General features: G+C 36.8%; 1 long non-coding RNA gene across 1 annotated transcript; it reads left to right on the top strand.

The window, feature by feature from the left end:
- The first annotated feature begins 4,830 nt into the window (after nucleotides 1-4,830).
- Nucleotides 4,831-10,018, top strand: LOC133979635 (uncharacterized). The gene is made up of 3 exons (XR_009925062.1): nucleotides 4,831-4,919; nucleotides 5,851-5,906; nucleotides 9,904-10,018. It is a non-coding gene; the product is annotated as an uncharacterized LOC133979635 (long non-coding RNA).
- The last annotated feature ends 3,616 nt before the right edge of the window (nucleotides 10,019-13,634 follow it).

Genomic DNA, 13,634 nt, shown 5'->3' with positions numbered 1-13,634 from the left:
AGTAAAACATTTATAACTGTGATTATAAACCACATAGTAACATGCTTTATAAATGATGAATTCAGTATTTACTAATCCATAACTAATGTGCTTATCAATGATGAATAAAACATTTTTAACTGTGTTTATAAACTACATACTAATGTGTATTCATGTCAGAAAAATGCGTTATAAATGATGAATTGAGTATTTATTAATGCTTAACTAATGCTTAATAGTGTGTACTCATTATAAAGTGTTACCACTGTCGCCAAGTGTTTACTCACGTGGGAATGTTGGGTCTCTTTAAAATTAAACCTGACGAGTACAGTTTAGAACCTGCTCTATGTGTAAAGTGCCTTGAGATGACTTTGTTGTGATTTGGCGCTATATAAATAAAAATTGATTGATTGATTGTATGTGACTGATTCCTAGATGTGTCACTTACAGCTCATTGCAGAAATTGAATCTAGGTGTGTGTCACAAAGTGTGTTTGAGTGAGTCAGTCTATGAGAGTGAACATCTTTTATTGTTCCCAAAGTTTTGTTACTGTAAATAGTGAGATTGATGTAAAGTAACATTTTTTTGTCCACTTGCAGGCAGCAGAAACAAGATGGGAATGCAACACTGATATACGTACCACCCATCATCTTACATTATCCATACATTACAAGGTGTGTGTCTGGACATCTGGCAAAGGTTTAGGGTGCAGGTCATTACATTGGTCCACAGCCTGTGCTATCAGCCTGTGTAAATGTGGTGTCTAATTACAGCATCATTTGGTAGTAAGACTATGATCTGGTAAAATGGTATCTAATAGGGTATGAGGACTTCTCATTTGGTTTCTAATTCTAGTATAATTTTGTATAAAAGTGCGTAAGTATAGTATATTTTGGGTCTAATACTGCATTATATGCAGCTTCTAATTACAGCATAAATTAGGTGTAACTAAGTAAAAGTAATGGTGTCTAATTAAAGTATAACTATGTTTGTTTACTGTCAAATAAAGAACATATTTATAATTGTTGTCTAATTTGATATGAAGTATAGCTTATTTTATCTTATTGGTAGATTGTTTTAACCACGGTCCAACAATTAGTATATCGGTTTCCAGTCTGCTGGATGATTGGCGGCCCCACCAGGACGTCGGCTAGAAATACATGGCACATTTCTTCCTCCACCTCATCTTCCAACCAGCTACACATTACCAGTTTTGTTATCATATTTTCTCTTGTTTATTTAGTTAGAGGGGTAAGTGTCTGTCATTTGATTTCTTTTGTTTCTGATATCAGTTATGATTGACTTCCCAGTTACACTTGTTTTGTTCGTTGTTTTGGCCTTGATTCAGCCTGAAGTTAAAACCAGTTTGTTATATATTTCTTTATGTAAATAAAAACCCACTTTAAGTCATCTTGAGCTTGCTTTGTCCAGAGGCCTGTACTATGAAGCTGGATTTTCTCTTATGGAGGCAACTTCAGGGTTAACTCTGGGTTTTCCGTCCTACGACGCTGGTTCACTTCTTACCGGGGTAAATCACCATGGTAACTTATGCTGAACGGCTAACCTGCTCCGGAGCAGGTTAAGTTCCAGAGTAAGATCCAAACCTGTCAAAACCTTGTCCTCTGACCAATCACATCACCGAAAAAAAGTCATCATTCCTACAGGATCCTGACATGGACAAAAGTCCTGAGTTTACAATAAAGAAACACGTTTTTTTTTAAACGTGTTGCTTCATTTTAAATTTTAAATAATATGACCTGAAAGTACAAATGCACATCAGAAACAATAAGAGAATCAGCGTTTATGCCTGACCCGCAGCTTGCTTCGTAGTACAGGCCTCTGGTGGCTGCTTGAGACTTTGGGGAAGATGGGTCTTGTTTTCATGTTGAGTCTCAGACACCACTAGACTGGTCATAACACCTGGAAACACACAATGACAAGCTGAAATATGGACATTTATGACCTGGTAAAATGTATTTCCCAATGCTTGTGGGGTGTGACCTTTTTGCTGTGTCATCACCATTCATACCTGAAATTACTAAAGCACAAAAGATGTTTAGTAATGTGTTTAGTAATGTGTTTAGTAAATGGTGTTTTGTGAATCTGCTGCGATGTTTCCAGATATGTGAAAAGCCCGTTGACCAGCCGTCATCTCAGCTGTTAACAGCCAGACTCCTGAGATGATCCACTGGTCATCTGAAGGAGAACATGATCCCATGAACTGATCTGTGTTGCTTTTTGGTGATTTACCGCTAGCTCTAATGTGTAGCATTATAATATGATATTATTCCCTTTGGTCTCACAGATGAACTGTAACAGTTGTAGCTGCATATGTTTGTTTGAATGTAAAGTGATGCTTCATGTTTTTACTGTACAGAACAACAGCACTACCTCGAGGCTCTATATGTACAGATATCACCAGCTTTACATGAATATAAATATACACTTTTATTAATCATCCATCCATCAGAAATGTACTCCCATTCAAACTTGCTAAGTCCTCAACACACACACCAGACTGTACTGTGACAAGAATCATCTCAACTCGAAGCTCAGCTAACATTTTTTATGTCTTATTGAAACAGATATTAAAATAGACTTATCTGTTCATTTCAATACATTCATATTTACTGTAATGTGGTGATTATTGTATATACTGGGTCCCAAAAACTATACCTGAGATGAAGAATTTGAAAGGCTGGCACTTACGCATCATGAGTCCTATTTACTTGAAATTCTAGAAATAGAAAAGAAAAAAGAAACCCTCATTCAAATGAAATAATAAAAATTAAGAAATAATAATAAAGAAATGTATCTATCTACTGATGTCTCACGAAAAATGATTGGCCAAATTGTTGCCATATTTGCTTTCTTGCTTAATGTAAGCCCTTCACAGTAATATGAAGCTCTTGAGAATGAACCAAATAAACTAGATGACTGTGGTGCTATCATCCTCTCATCATATAGTACCAGTCAAAAGTTTGGACACAACTTCCTATTCCAATTAACCCTCCTGTTGTCCTCGAGTCAAGGAAGGAAGGGAGGAAGGGAGGAAGGAAGGATGGAAGAAAGGAAGAAGGAAGGAAAAGAGGGACGAAGGGATGAAGAAAGAAGGAAAAGAGGGAGGAAGGAAGGAAGGAAAGGAGGAAGGAAGAAGGAAGGAAAAGAGAGAGGACGGAAGGAAGGAAGGAAGGAAGGAAGGAAGGAAGGAAGGAAGGAAGGAAGGAAGGAAGGAAGGAAGGAAGGAAGGAAGGAAGGAAGGAAAGAAGAAAGGAGGGAGGAAGAAGGAAGGAAAGGAGGACGGAGTGAGGAAAGAAGGAAGAGAGGAAGGAAAGGAAGGAAGGAAGAAAGGAAGAATAGAAGGAGGGAGGGAGGAAGGAAGGACAGAAGGAAGGAAGGAAGGGGATGGAGGAAGGAAAGAAGGAAGGAAGGGAGGAAAGAGAGAGGAAAGGAAGAAAGAGAGAAGGAGGGAGGGAAGAAGGACCGATGGAAGGAAGGAAGGGAAGAAAGAAGGAACAGTCAAAACAGACGGGGTCAATTTGACCCGGGACGACACAAAGGTTAATGAGAAAGTGTGTCCAAACTTTTGACTGGTACTGTATATAGGATCGGGTATATGGGACAAACAAAGCCAAAAGATCTCTTCTTGCCACATGATGCAATGCTGAGAGTGTAGCAGGTTGTTTTGCCAGTGTGTTGTGGAAGCGTGTAATCAGTGGCGGATTTAGATATTGGCAACATGGGCACTTGTTGGACTTCCAGATCCAGACTGACAAACTGGTGATGGCTAACCAACTGGACATTGTGTTGATAGACAAACAACAGAAAAAGGCAGTAGTGATAGACGTGTAGTGATCCTGAGCAACAGCAACAATCAGGAAGAAGGAACACAAGAAGCTCGAGAAATAACAACGGCTGAAAGACGAGCTAGAGAAGATGTGGGGAGTGAGGGTAACAGTGGTGCCAGTGGTAATTGGAGCACTGGGAGTTGTGACCCATAAACTGGGAGAGTGGCTCCAGCTGATTCCAGGTACAACATCTGAGGTCTCTGTCCAAAAGAGTGCAGTCCTAGGAACAGCTAAGATACTGCAGAACCCTCAAACTCCCAGGCCACACACACACACACACACACACACACACACACACACACACACACACACACACACACACACACACACACACACACACACACACACACACACACACACACACACACACACACACACACACAAAGTTATTTCTTGCAGTACTGTTTTTTAAAAATGTATTATGTGGTATGAAGGTGTTTATTTTTAATAAACTTAGACACATTTAACTAGTCTGGCACTAAAGCAGCTCTCCAGTTCACTAAAAACACTAATAACACCATACAATGGGTGGTCCTTATTGTGCAGGATGCTAATGCTACATCATTGTCATAAAAAAAATCCTTTTTTGATGTGTAAAGACTTTAAGTTGGGGGTGTGATGCTCCTCAGTTTGGTATACTGATGATTTTCATGATCCTCAGAGGACAAACATTACATCTGATATTCAGTGAACTGTCCTTTGGCACAACTCCCAAAACAAGTCTTCCTTCCTCTGAAAGGAATTCATTTTATTACGATGACCTCATTTCCTCCGGTGCAAAATTTAGACTTTTAACATTACATTTAGATAATTAATAAAAATCTAACAATGGAAAAAAAGTCCTGTTATTTATTTCCTCTATTATTACTTTACTTATAATATTAATAACATCATTTGACAGTAAGACACTTCATTATGGCAGTGACAAGTAAAGCAAATCTGAACAGAGAATTTTTGGCAGTCTTCTCATCATTACACAATGAGGTAACCAATGGCTTTTGCAGGTTTTTATCGATCTGATACGCGGCCTGCTGGCCTATAAAACATGGATCAGCAGACAGAGAGATGACAAACAAAGCATCAAGACTAAAGGTAAGACTTGAACTACTAATCTTCTACTTGTGGTTTATGTTATTACTGGCTAACAATACAATTTAAAGTTATCTGTCATCATGTATTCAACCATTATTAATTTACTGTTACTGCACTGTTACACATTATGTGTATTATTACAACTACTGCACTAATACTACTGCTGCCACTCTGTTACTACGACTACCATGTTTTAACAGTTTATTATATGGTGTCACTTTTCATGCATTGATATTTTATAATATTCCAGCTTTGATTAAATGTTCGGTTTTCACTGTCATGTTTCTTTACTTTGGTTGATAATGTGATGTTATAAATGTATTCCAGGTAGCAGTCCAAGGTCCAAGTATTATTAACTAGCTGATATTTATCTGGACAATAAAAATATATTAAAAATTTTACAAACTGATAAACAAATCCATTAATAACAAGATCCACTGTAACTTGATATGTATGGAGCCCCGACTGATTCAAAATTCAGTTAATATATAAGTGAATTATTGTGATGTATTTATCAATTATGAAATATAATCTTATCATAATGCAGTCTTCCTTATTTTCCTACATAAAATAGTTTATTGCATAATAGTTTATTTCAGAGTAATTGTTCAGCAGAATTTTTTTCCCCGTGGGTTGGACCTGCATGCTCATTGGCTGATCCTTCTCTGCTCATTGGCTGTACATAAATTAATGTACAAATCCATTAATAAAAAGATCCAGACACTATGAAGAAATTCATTTGATATGAATAAATATAACAGTTCATATCAGTGATTTTGATGATGTCAGATATGTTTATGCTTAATAAACACAGTGGTAGGCTGTTAAAAAGTGCAGTTTGTGCAGAGGAAAGATTACAGCATTTAACTGTTATTAAATTCGTATTGTTATTACATCATATCTACATTTCCTGTGTTTCATTTTCATCCAGACTGACTGACTGCGGCTGCATATTCCATTTGAATTGCTACATCTGGAGAAACAGAGGTATAAGTCAAAGGTTGAAGGCCAGACTATAAGTGTATGAAATGTGTGTGACATATCTTAATACTACTACTACTACTACTACTACTAATAACACTAAGTTAAATGTATTTGTTTCACAAACCCAAGGACATTTTACAGAGAAAAAAAAATCCAACAGATAACATCAAAACAAGACTACGCAGAGGAGGATGAAGAGAAGTGTTCATAGAAAAGACAAGTTTTTAACAGTCGCGGAGAGATTGAGGGAGAGAATTCCAGAGCTTAGGGGCCGTGGCGCTGAAGGGCCGGCCTCCCGAGGTGGACAGTTTGGTATATGGGATGGTGAGGATCTGAGAGACCGAGAGGGAGAATAGGGAGTCAGGAGTTGGCTGAGGTATACGGGAGCCAGGTTATGGATGGCTTTGTATAGATGCAAGTAGAACAGAGCTGTGAAAGACCAAACTAATCCAGCTGTTATTTTCACACTGGCCTTCAGTGAGGATGATGTAACATGTCCTCAAAGTATCACTCAACAGGCGGTGTGTGTTATCTTTAAGAGGAGGTGGTGTTTATTTGTTTATAGGTGAAAACAGCAGGTGCTACATTTCCTTTCCACAGTGGCTCTCCTACTAGCAGCTGAGAAGATCTCACAGTCAGTAGTAGGGCATGGGGAGAGGGGAAGGGGTAGGGTGACCTCAGGTCTCTCCACTGAAAGACTGAGGTAGGAGTAGTGAGGGAATCCAGCGCACCTAATTCTGTATGTTAGCCTAATGACGCAAAAAGTAAAATTAGTCACACTACCAAATAAACCATCATTTTTTAAGTGTGTTGTTCTATTTGTGTGATTTTACTGTTATTTCTCTAGTTTTTATCAGCAATATGTTATCATTTGTGATCATTTGATTTTTTATTTCATTTATATTTAGGCTATATACTAGAATTTTTTTCCATTCTTCATACTTCAGTTTTGGTATTTGTGATTGTTGTGATTGTATATCATTTTGGTATTAATGATTGTTAATTCTCTCTCTCTCTCTCTCTCTCTCTCTCTCTCTCTCTCTCTCTCTCTCTCTCTCTCTCTCTCTCTCTCTCTCTCTCTCTCTCTCCCCCCACCCTCCCCCCTCTCTCGCACACACACACACACACACACACACACACACACACACACACACACACACACACACACACACACACACACACACACACACACACACACATATATACACACATACCCCATATATATATATATACATATATATATGGATATATTATATGAAGGTGTAACTGTTTATTATTGATACACATACCACTGATATGACTGTGTTATGAACATGTGCAGCAGGTTGGTCTCTTCATCATTAAACAGTTAATAACAAACAGCTCTTTATGGATTAAATCTTCGGAATCATCATCATCATCATCTTCATAATCATCATAATCATCAACATCATAATAAAAAATACTTTTGTGATGTGTTGTGTGATGTCACAATAAAAAGATGTCAAAATAAACTAATCATTGTAAACAGAGGTGAACCAAACACTCACAATGGTGGCAATATAAAGCATATAAAGACTTTAAGTTGGGGGTGTGATGCTCCTCAGTTTGGTATACTGATGATTTTCATGATCCTCAGAGGACAAACATTACATCTGATATTCAGTGAACTGTCCTTTGGCACAACTCCCAAAACAAGTCTTCCTTCCTCTGAAAGGAATTCATTTTATTATGATGACCTCATTTCCTCCGGTGCAAAATTTAGACTTTTAACATTACATTTAGATAATTAATAAAAATCTAACAATGGAAAAAAAGTCTTGTTATTTATTTCCTTTATTATTACTTTACTTACTTACTTTATAATAGTAATTAAATGATTCTTTTTTACATTATTGTACAACCTGCTTTGACAGTAGGACACGTCGTGCCATGTGAAGCACTTCACACTTCAAGATTAGCCAATAAAGTAAATTTGAACAGAGAATTTTTTTGGCACAGTCTTCTCATCAATACTGAACGAGGTAACCAATGAATCACAATTCCAGAAAGTCACTCTATTTCTGTCTTATCGCATAATGCTGAGAATGTAGCAGCTTGTGCTTTATTCAGGTTTTTGCAGGTTTTTATCGATCTGATACGCGGCCTGCTGGCCTATAAAACATGGATCAGCAGACAGAGAGATGACAAACAAAGCATCAAGACTAAAGGTAAGACTTGAACTACTAATCTTTTACTTGTGGTCACTGGAGTTTTTCCATTATACCTTCTCATTGTTTAAGTTATTACTGGCTAACAATCCCATTTAAAGTTATCTGTCATCATGTATTCAACCATTATTTATTTACTGTTACTACAATGTTACACATTGTACAAATTCACTTGACATGTACGCCCAATTTGAATGATATTTACATGTAGCTGAACAATATATAAAAATATATGGGTCAATGACGTATAAGGATTTGCAACAACTCAATTGTAGAATAATAAAAAACAAGCATATCTAATGCAGTAGTTCAAACATTCAGAATGTTGTGTAACTGAAGATTCATATTATACATTTGAAATTAAGTGATTTTAGTGGGTTTTTCAAGATTAATTGGCACGGGCCTTAAAAAAAGTCATGTGGTGCGACCATGATTCATCTTGAAATAAATTAATTTACTTAACACGCTTCACATCTTTTTTTACAAGTTTTCAGTAATATAAAGTGTTTGGAAACAAAGTATTTGAATTTTTTTTAAATTTTTGTAAATGATGATCTTTTATTTAGAAAAGATATTTCAAGATGAATCGTGGTCGCACCAAATGACTTTTTTTTCAGGCCAGTGCCAATTAATCTTGAAAAACCCACTAAAATCACTTTCAAATTGTAATATGTATTGTCAGGTACACAACATTCTGAATGTTTGAACTACTGCATTAGATATGCTTGTTTTTTTATTCTAAAATTGAGTTGTTGAAAATCCTTATACGTCATTGACCCATATAATAAAAGGCCCGACACGTGTGGTCAATACATCCAAAGGTCAAATTTTTAAAATATTTTTTGAAATGACTAAATATAACAATCAGTGCACACTGCCAACCAGTTCAGGTGATAATCAGTGAGAGCTTTTCTTTATTCTATTTAGGATTTATTGTGTTACCTCAGCATGTGACCATAATGCTGCATGACTGATGATGGAGTTGTGAATATAAAGTGAATGAATGTTATAAATACTTGAAAAATCTCCTCTTTTTACAGTAATAAACCATATGTGTTTCTCTCAAATAATATATTGCTGTATTTAACTGTTATTGAATCCATATTGTTATTACATCATATCTACATTTCCTGTGTTTCATTTTCATCCAGACGGACTGACTGCTGCATATTCCATTTGAATTGCTACATCTGGAGAAACAGAGGTATAAGTCAAAGGTTGAAGGCCAGACTACAAGTGTATGAAATGTGTGTGACATATCATAGATGCAGGTAGAACAGAGCTGTGAAAGACCAAACTAATCCAGCTGTTAGTTTCACACTGGCCTTGTTGTTTAAACACTTGTCGTATTTTTCTTAGTCCAGTTTAAACTTCACAATTTGATACCTGATTTTACACCAGCTATTCTGTTTCATACAGATTAGTTACATGTTTAATACTGGCCTTTAATTAAAAGAGCTCTACAGATATTGAGTATTGTACTTTCATGAAGTTGGGGGACACACAGGAGACAGATGAATGGTTAAAGGGTTAGGGTTAGGGTTAGGGTTAGGGTTAGGGTTAGGGTTAGGGTTAGGGTTAGGGTTAGGGTTAGGGTTAGGGTTAGGGTTAGGAAGGGGAGGCTGAGATATTCTGACTATTATTATTGCACCTGGTAAACATAGTCAATAACACTGGATCCTACAATGACCATAATGCAACTTGATCATGTCAATTATTATTTCCTTCTTTAACTGAAGCTAAACCTGAGGAATGTTTAGGAATACTAGCTAGGCCTTCAATATAACAGATGTGTTATTTCCCCTCTACAGCCTGCTGTGAAGCCATGGCCTCCAATCTGTCCCTCCTCCTGCTCGTCCTGTGTGCTTTGACTGTGGCTGAAGCAGGGCTGACGGTGTTCAACATGCGGGCCATTAATCTTGACCCTGATTGTGACGCTTTTGTCATAGCGAAGCTTAATGGTCGGCAATTTGGTCAGACAAGCGTCATTTTCAACACTGCCAACCCCAGGTGGAGTAACCGGTTTTACACCTCCACCGTCCAGCTTGGTAACCACGTGGAGTTCGATCTCTACGACTATGGCCCTGTTAACCTCAGGCTGGGAGGCTGCAGCTTCGATGTCACGCAGGGAACCCAAAAGATTTCCTGCTCTTTGAACAGTAACGGCGTCTTCTTCTTTGATTACATCTTCAGTTGAATACAGTCAGTAAGCATTTATAATGAGCATGCAGCCTGAATCTCCATCAGACTGACTCTGAAGAATCTTGTATGATTTCTCAGAGACTAGCTGTGAGTGATTAGTTATTGTCTGTCCCCAATGATTCACCGTTTATGATTTGTTCTCACAAATAGTCACTTAAAGTCATTAAGATCCAAACTGTTTGAATCAATGAAGCTTTTTTCTGACTATTCGACCCTGTTTCCAACAGAAATAAACTGTGCTGCAACAACCAAACTATACTGTCTGAATGTTATTAATATGATATTAAATGACACTGTGGGAGTGAAACCCAGACACACATATAGAGCCACAATATAAACTGTTATAACTCACTTCACATGAAGTCTGACTGATGATTTCAGGGATGATTTTCCTGTTTTGATGTGCAGCCCTCGCTCACAGGTCAGAGCTAGAAATAAAAAGAAAGAAAGAAAGAAAAAAGAAACCCTCATTCAAATAAAATAATATAATAAATATAAAACATCATTTAAATTATAATACATTTCTATCTACTGATGCGTCATGATATATTCTTGTCCAAATTGAGTGTTTCCAGGTCTCAAAGGAAGAAAGATTTGATCTGTACATTAAAGTGATTCTTTCAGTAGAATACCAAATATATATTAATCCACCACAGAAAATAGTCCCCAACAAATGCACTATTTCCTCCTGTTTGAGTATTGTTTGTTAAAAACTACAATGACCAGCTGTTTTAGGAAATGACTGAGCCTTATTTTAGAAAATGAAAATGAACATCCTGTATGCTGCTCTATTCACATGAACACGCAGGTTGTTTTGCCAGTGTGTTGTGGGAGGGTGTAATGTGGTTGACCTTTAAATACATATGAACAGTGAGCAGCATGTTGAGAGACAAAGCATCAAGACTACAGGTAAGACTTGCATATCTTCTTATTTTGCTCAGTCTAGTTTTAGCTTTCATTTATTCTAATTGACACATGCTCTTTGTCCTATTCTGTCCTGCATGTTCAGGAGGGGCAATAGTTCAGAAAATAGTCATAGTTTAAATTGCAGATAAAAAGGTTTTAATGAGAAAGAAAGAAAAACAGTTAAAATAGTCCTATGTGAAGGGGCACTTACACAAATAAAATACTACTAATAATAAATAATAATAATAATAATAATCCAAATAATTCTATGAATAAAAATGGTTAAAAAAATACAAATAGACAAAAAGTTATTTATCTATTGGACATTCTCCATTTGCTTTCTCCCTCTGTACATACTTTATAATAGTATTATACTAGTGCACTCACTCAATACGTTTCCATTGTTACTTTGTCATTTATATACATGAACTCCTTTTTTTTGCCTTAATTTTATCTTTCTTATGTTTCATTTTGTCTTTTGAGGTTTATAGATTTGAAAAAATATGTTTCTTATTCTTAATCAAAGCTTACAGCACTCAACATTTCTCAGTAATGGAATTTCATTTCATTTTCAGTGTAAAAAAAAAAGGGTCATTACGTCCACTTTTAAGTTTGTTTTACACTACTGTGCTTTTCATTTGTGTCCTGACTATAAATGTGCTGTATGTGTTTGAGTGTTTCATGTTCATTTCCCTTCTCATTCACAAAACATTTTTAAAAAAATTTAAAATGTAATAATAAGACCTATTATTGAGTATTAATAATGAATAAATTATATTGGCGGAGGACTGTGGCTCTGTATTAGAACTAAAAACTAATGGGTCAGAACTTAAAGGCAGTGTCCACTCTGTATATGTGTGTTCTTGGAATGATTTACGATAACAACGCAGTGAATGGAATAACTGTCCAAGCAAATACAGCTTTTATCACACTGAAGTTTCACATCCACTTACACTGATGATGCAACCTGTGAGAACTCAGTGAGTGATGACTCACTGTGTGGTGTGTGGACACTGAGCAGCTGGAACATGTTTTTGTATTTGGTCATTTTGGCATTTGTGATTTTACTTCCTTTTTTCTCTATTTTCTCTATTGAGAAAATGTTCTCATATTAATAAGATAACGATCTCATAACTTTCTCTGTGAATTTGTATGATTCTGTTTGTTTATACGATCTGAAACAAACATAAAAGGCAACAAAAGGCTTTACTGATGGTTTTAGAAACTTGATATGCTTTACCAGATCAGTATCCCTCCCAGATGCTTATTGGTTGATTCCACCAAAGCTCCAGTCAGCGTTCAGTGCTGATGTATAAGTAATGTGTCCTTAATAACATAGTAACATAGAAAGTAATGGTGTCAGTCAGGATGTGCAGAACATCTGACATTCATGCAGGAGATTCACATTCCATAAAACGTGCAGTTCTTTTTATGACCTAATCGTACTGTAGTAACTATGTACACATATCATGTAATCATGGGTTTTCCAGAACTGTCCAATATATATGATTGCTCTGTTATTTAAGAATAAAACGCAAAGTGTAAGGGTTTGTTGTCTTCCTTCATAGCCATGGCCTGCAGTATTTCCCTCCTCCTACTGGTGCTGTGCAGTCTGACAGCGACTGAAGCTCAGCTGAGGCTGTTCAACCTGCGGGCCAATGATCTTCCCGCCAACATCGTGGGGACCACCGATGGCTACGTCAAGGTGTTTTGTGGATCAGCTGATCTGGGCGAAACGTCGGTCCGCAACAACAACGCAAACCCCTGGTGGGAGGAAGAGTTCACCCACTTCAAGGCTCAAGAGAGAGACGTGCTAAGGCTTGAGGTTCATGACAGTGACTTCCTCTTTGATGATCTGGTGGGAGTCTGCCAGAGACAGATCCAGGTGGGAACCTATCAGCATGAATGCTTCCTGAAGAAAGGCGGCTCCCTCCATTATGAATACACCCTTGGTGGTTAAAGTCATTAAGCTTGCGGCATGACTGTGAAGTATGTTTTATCTAGTGTCTTTACAAAGGACTAGAGTCTTGCTGGTCATGATTCAGGTTTTTGAGCAGACAAATCAAATTTACAACAAACTGCTTCATTCAATAAACCATATGAAGAATCATTCCAGTCTCTTATTATTGACTCTTCACCCTGCTGCTTTGTTTGTCACAGGGACAAAAATAAAATCCTCCTCTTTACAAATGTCACTTAATAGTTCTACAATATTCTATATCTGGGTCAATGACGTGTTTTTGTCTCCATGTGGTTTAGTTTAAATTTAAAAAGGCTAAAATGTGAAAATAAACGTATGAATAACTTGCACACATTCTTTTTTTGTGGACCCAGCATCAAATTTCTGTTTTAATCCATTTTGAGAGAATTATATTAGAGGATTATGGCAAAAATGTCTAAGTGGTGTAACCATAAAAACTTTGTACCAAATAAT

This window comes from Scomber scombrus, chromosome 4, assembly GCF_963691925.1.
Source record: "Scomber scombrus chromosome 4, fScoSco1.1, whole genome shotgun sequence".
Lineage (NCBI taxonomy): Eukaryota > Metazoa > Chordata > Actinopteri > Scombriformes > Scombridae > Scomber > Scomber scombrus.
This window is presented reverse-complemented; position numbering and strand designations above follow the sequence as displayed.